Here is a 6,864-nt window from a genome sequence, read left to right as displayed (position 1 = left end):
AGCTATATGTATCTGGACTAATATTCGTCCAAATGCATAGTTAGAATTGTTATTCTGAAGCGTAATTATAAACTTGCTCTCTATGGAGTTAACCCCGATTCAACCAACGTGACGTTGTGGCTATACTCGGTGCTGAGTTATTTTGGCTTTCGGTGGCTAGCGATGTTGCTACGGATACAGTTTAGTGATATTTTCAATTTTAAAAATGGTAGGTAGATAGCTTCTGGACGTATTCACATGTATTCAACACCTTGCGTCAGTGTATCCCTTAGCTCATATGCAATAAGTAACGTGCCGTATATATATACTGCTACAAAGAAAAACATTTTATATATGTTGAGATATTGGTACCACTTTTTCGGTGGAAAGCAAGAAACGTATACTGGATTTCCTACGAAGGACAACTGCACCTTATGGATGTATCACGTTTGTCGACCCACGATACTTTGGAAGTATTAAATGTCATGTATATCATCTTTGTTCACCTATTTTACTGTTTCAATTTATGATGAATTGCTAAAACAAGGCATTTATTAAGATATCATGGCGTTAATATTCGCCTTCTTTTTCGCTATAAAGGAAGAAACGGCTACGGGTTTTCCTACAACATGTAGCTTTACACTTTGCGTGAATATAAATTCGCAATACTCTAGAATCACGTCTTAGAAGTAAATATTCCCTAGGTTTAAAGTTTTAATTTGTGATGAAACGTTAAAACTTGACATTTTTTTAAGATATCATGGTGTTGATCCGCCTTCTTTCTGGTTGGAAAGGAAGAAACGTATAAGAGATTCTTGATAACCTGTAGCTATACACCTAGCACGTCACATTGGCAAATACTACTTAACACTTAAATTATTTTGTGCCATATATATAGTCTTAGATAAGTTGGTTTTCCCTAGTTGAACGTTTCATTTTTGTTATGAAAAGTTTAAACAATACAAATTATATTGGTGTAGCTTCTTTTTTTAAAAAAAAAGGTAGAAACATCTACTATATTTAATCCAGCTTGCAGCTGAAATTAATCACGTGAAACGTATGTGTTGAAAAAACCTTGTGCTGATGCACCATGTTGGCATGTCTGCAGCACTTCAAGTATTTCATGACAGTAGAGCGGAATTTTCTCTTCTTCTATTGTATTCCTTACAAGAATGAGAGTTTTTTTTTCATAGGTGGATCCAGGAGTGGTCCCAAGACCACCCAAAATAATCCTAGCCCAATACATATATATATACATATGTGAAAATAAACTTAAAAAAAAGAAAAGAAGCTCCTTTATTAATATATTATGATGCACATTTAATCAATTTATACTTCTAATTAACTTGGTTATATTTAGAGTATTTAAAAAGTTATAAGTGTTGGATCACCTATATAAAATTTCATCATACGCACTGTTGTTGTGAGAGAAAAACACAAGGTGTTGGTCCGTTGGATGATCTATCTGAGATTATAAATATAAACGTGGAGCTTTTTGCAAAAAGCAAACCTCACATAGCATTTTCCAAGAAGAGAAAAAGTTCCGAAAAACGCTGAAAAAATTGCTCCCCAAAGGGTTTTAATTGCGGATGATGTATATCGTCTTGAGGGGCCGGAAAAGTGTGTTGGTTGGATTTCGACTTCTATAATTAACCATACCTTTCATTGCATTAGGATAGCGCTTTAAGTTTGGAAGTAAATTGTTACATGTGACAATGTATGTGATCCTACGAGTTATCTGAACTTCCATTTCAAACTATGGATAGGCTGCTGCTACCGTAGTATTTTTTGACCAAGTTATTTATTAAAATATAAATATTTTTTATGAGTAAATTGCATATTGGGTCATGTATTTTTTTACCATGGTTTCAGACTAGATAACTTAATCCAATGTTTTCACTTTCAACTATAATTTGTTTCCAAAAGGTTGCACTTTGAACCAGTAGCCCACCTGTCAGTGCCTATCTTTCATCTTTATCTCTATTCGGTCTCCACCAACAGCGTATGCAAAAGCGACCTCGAGCGAAGTAGAGTAAGTGCTAGGGCGGATCTTGAGCTTGGTGAGAACGAGGTAGAGCTTGAGCAACCCAGAATTAGCAATAGGGGAGGTTGACCTCGACCTCGAGCTAGGATGGTGCATCTAGGGGGTAGATGGCGGCGGATCCTGAGCGCAGGGTCAACGTCAGCGGAGCCTGAGTAGGTGGAACCCGAGCTTGACCTCTGCCTACACTACATCGCCCCCATCGCACCGGTGGGATCAGCCATGGGCTCGTTCTCTGCTAGCTTTGTCTTCTGTTGGCATTATCGTTGTCCTCTTCCCGTGGCTTGACCTCGACCTTGACCTTGCCACAATCTCGACCTTGACTCCAAGCCTCTTTGCTCATGCAATCCACATGCTCGAGCTCATGCACACCGCTGTGACTGTGAGATAAAAGAGAAGGTTTTCCATGCTTTGGTTTTTTTTTAACCCTAGCCTACCTGATCAATGGGCCACGAGTTTAAAGTGTAACTTTCAAACACAGCTTACTACTTGATAGGCTATGTTTAAGAAGAGAAATAAAAAAGATACACAAAACGAGGTACCCCTCCGTACTCATAAAGAAAGTCGTTTAAGTCAAACCTTGGGGAATATAAATCATAAATAACTCTCAAGTTATTGAGTTTGAAAATGTGAAAATTATATGAATAGATTTGTCTTGAAAAATACTTTTATAAAAGTATACATATATAACTTTTCAAAAAGATATTTTTATAGAAACAAGAAGTCAAAGTTGTGTTTTGGAGACCTTGTCGATGTCCAAAACGACTTCCTTTACGAGTATGGAGGGAGTAAGTTATTAGTGTGTAACTAATAATTATTTTAAACCTAAAAAATGAATTTTTAAAAAGATACACAAAACAATTTTTCTATTGAAAGTTTTTTTTAAAAAAAGATATACCGATTAGCAGTTTGAAAAGAGCGTGTGAAAAATGATGTTGTTTTCTTGTTTTTGTTTAACTCTCGAACACAGTCTAAAGTGAAAACACTACTGTGAAACTAGGATGAAGAAAAACATAACCTACTGTAACCCTGTTTAGTTTCAAAGTTTTTTTTCATACTTCCAACTTTAGTGTGAACTAAACACAGCATGTATTTTAAAGTACTACTCCCTCAGTCCCACAATATAAGGGATTTTTAGTTTTTGCTTGCAACGTTTGACCACTCATCTTATTCAATTTTTTTTTAAATATAAAAAACGAAAATTTGTGCTTAAAGTACTATAGATAATAAAGTAAGTCACAAATAAAATAATTAATAATTTCAAAAAATTTTAAATAAGACGAGTGGTTAAACGTTAGAAGAAAAAATCAAAATCTCTTATATTATGGGACGGGGAGTAGTACGTACCTGGCTAGGCGAGTACAGTACGCACGGAGATGAGAGGTCGTCGGCCGAGGCGTCATGATCATCTGATTGAAAAGGTGCGGCGGAAACAGGAACAGTGGAGCGCAACATGCGTCATGGTTGTGTGTGCAAACATAGCCCACCACCGAACACCCAGCTATTTTAACGCTTTTTCGGTGTTGGGAAATCGCGCCGTCTCCCATCACGGAGCGTTGCGTTGGAGTAGCAGTATTTGGGGCGGACGGTGTACGCCAGCCGACTTGACCAGCCCAGCTAGCTAGCTACACCACCACCTGTAGATCGCACGTGTTCGGCGTTGTTCCATCGATCCCTGTACTGCTGTCAAGAGAGAAGAGAGTGGAGTAGCAGGTTGGTGGGGAGTACTGTATTTATTTACTCGCTGCGCGGCGTGGCGTCGAAAGGCTTGTCAATCTGCACGTATCGTCAGCGGGGACCGACGTACGCCACGCGAGTGTGCGCGATGAGGTCCAGCCCCTTATCGCTTGTAGTTGTATCGCTTGTGAGAGCTAAGCTACGCTTCCTGAAGTATAATTTGGTTCTTCTAAGGACAGATCGTCCAGCTAGTAGTAGCTAACTCCCCCGTTTTCAAAATACTAAGGACACTGTATAATTATTGGTTACTGAAAAAATAACAAGCCACCATTTTAGCGGCAATAATTGCATTGAAATTCGTGCAAACTCTTTTACCTATCCCTCTTGTCTACCCCTCCGTCCAAAAAAAAAAAATAATACTACCTATGAACCTGGAAGGCTGGACACAAACTAAGAATTCGTTTTTTGACAGAGTAGTATTCCGCTCTTCGCATGCAGTTTGTCATCACCGCCTCCCCTCCCAAGTCCCAACCACGCTAGTCCTCATGATCACCAGCTAACCAAGAAGCCCAATAACAACGTCGAGGAACCGCTGCACCTTGCAAGCCTGCAATTGGCGGATTGGAAGCTGGCCTACATACAATGGAGGAATAAGTTCATATAGGTATGTCATTTTGTCATCGAATCTGAAAGGAAAAAGTACGAATTATGCCCCTAAAATATCATGGTCGGCCGAATTACCCCCCTAAACTTGAAAACCAGATATTATTCACCCTGAATTTTCAATACCGGACGAATTACCCCCCTCGACCCTATCCAACGCGGTTTTGTCCTACATGGCGTACGCGTGGCAACCAGTCAGCACCTTATTTATTAAAAAAATATGGGTCCCACATGTCATACTCATCTTTCCATCTTCCTCCCTCTCCTCTCTCTTCTCTCGCCTCGTAGAGCTCCACCGCCGACCAGATGATGAGGACGCCTGAACCGTAAAATGATGAGGACGCCTGAACCGGATGCCCGCCTCGTAGAGCTCCGCCGCCGACCGGATGATGCCGCCGTTGGCCTCCTCCTCGTCGTCGTCGTGGCGGCGGTCATCTCTCCTGGCGGCGGCGCCGCCGCCTCTGCCCCGGTCACCGCGTGGTCTATGGTGCTGGCCACTGAGCAAACTCTTGCGGAACAAGTCGAGCGGGTGGAGCGCCCGGTGTTCCTTCGCCGGCGGCATCTTGCACGAGGCCAGATGAACCTCAGCACCATTTTGTTCACTTCATACTCGATGTCACCCTTTTTCAAGTAATCCGTTAATGGTGAGCTTATAGCTAGCAATGGTGGAAGAGAGATCGATCAATATCAATGGTGTCCATTACCATTTCTTTGGGCTTCTTTGCCGGTCTCGACGGCGACGAGCTTCTGGAGGAGGAGGAGAGGCAGGTGGTTATCGGTGATGAGCATGTCGCGGCGGACGTACGGCACCATGTACAGCGCGCCGTGGCGGCCGAACACCGGGTCGTTGTGTGCGTATCCGCCGCCGCTGATCACCTTCGTCGTCCTCATCATCTCCAGCAGACCACCAGGGAGCACCCGTTGGTGAACATCACCGGCAAGAATCTCTCGCCGCGCCACTCGCCGGCGAGGTCCACGGCGGCAACGAACTCCTCCACCGGCCTGCGTGGAGATGGGTGCGTGGCGGATGGGTGCTCACCGGGATGCGGCGGAAGCAGCTGGACAGACGACGGCGGCGCCCCCCTGCTCAGCTCGCGGGATGAAGGATCGGCGCAGCCTGCTCAGCCCGCCGTCGGCCTCGGCTCCTCGCCCGCTGCCCGCAGCCGCCTCCGCGCCCGCCCGCCTCCAGCCTCGGCTCCTATCCCGCCGTCCGCAGCTATCTCCGCCACCGGCCGCCCGTCGGCGTCGATTCCTCGCCCGCCCGCTGTCCGCAGCCATCCCCGCCGTCGGCCGCCCGTCGGTGTCTGCTCCTCGTCCGCAGCCGCCTCCGCGGCCGCCCGCCGCCGCCTCCGTGCCCGTTAACCTCCAGCCTCAGCTCCTCACCCGCCGCCGGCCGCCCGTCAGCGTCGGCTCCTCGCCCGCCCGCCGCTCGCAGTGTTTAGTTGTTCACCGAGAGAGAGGGGGAAGAGAAGGAGAGGAAAAAAAGGTGCTGACAGCTGGGCCCCACCTTTTTATATTTGTTTTTTTCACTGTATCGTCACGTGTGTGCCACGTAAGCTGAAAACCGCTTCGACTTAGGGTGGAAATTTAGCCAGTTTTAAGTGTTTGGGGGTGTCAAATGTCCGGTATTGTAGTTTAGGGGGTAAATCGTACAACCGTAATAGTTCGGGGAGTAATTCGTACTTTTTTCAATCTGAAATTTATCCCTAAAACAAAAAAAAAGGACAATTGCTCATTTGACCCTATTCTGAAGTCTAACTACTAATTTGACCCTAATTTTTTAACTTTGCCCATTTAACTCTGCTTTTTAAAATCGGAACTGCCGTCTGACCTTGTTTTCACTACACCGTTAAAGTTTATTTACGAAACAGAAAATAAATCATTTTATATTCTAAACTGACTAAAATGCCCCAGAGTACAAAATCAATCATATCCCCAAAATTTTCACCCGGTGCCGTCCACTCATCCCAGGTCTTCTCAGATCTCAACGGCGCGGCTAGGGTTCGGCGGAGGCGGCGCATGGAGGGGGCTGCGGCGGCGGCGCGCGGTGAGGGCTTCGGCGGCGGCGGCAGGACGTGCGGTGGTGACGACGCGCAGGTGCAGCTGCGACAGCGACGCGCAGGTGCTGCTGCTGCACGGCGGCACGTAGGAGCTGCGGCAGCCACAACACGTGGATGTGGGAGATGGCCGTCGAGCCTGATCCTTCGGGCATGCCATAACTACATGTCTACATGTGTTTTTTCCCTTGTACAGTTTGAGTTTGATGCTGGCAAAATTTTATCAAATCTAAGACAATTTGTCAAACCTATATCAAACCCATGTCAAAATTTGTCAAATCTAACATCGATTTGTCAAACCTAGAAAAATAAAAAAAATCTTTTAATAAAGTAGGGTCAAATAAGTAAGAGCATAAATGGCATTTTTGTTATGAACTAACACCGTTACATTGCCTTTACAGAATAGGGTCAAGTTTGATCTTCATTTGTGAAAAAAGGGTCAAATGA

The sequence above is a fragment of the Oryza sativa genome, chromosome 7 (assembly GCF_034140825.1).
Source record: "Oryza sativa Japonica Group chromosome 7, ASM3414082v1".
Lineage (NCBI taxonomy): Eukaryota > Viridiplantae > Streptophyta > Magnoliopsida > Poales > Poaceae > Oryza > Oryza sativa.
Note: the sequence above shows the minus strand (reverse complement) of the source record.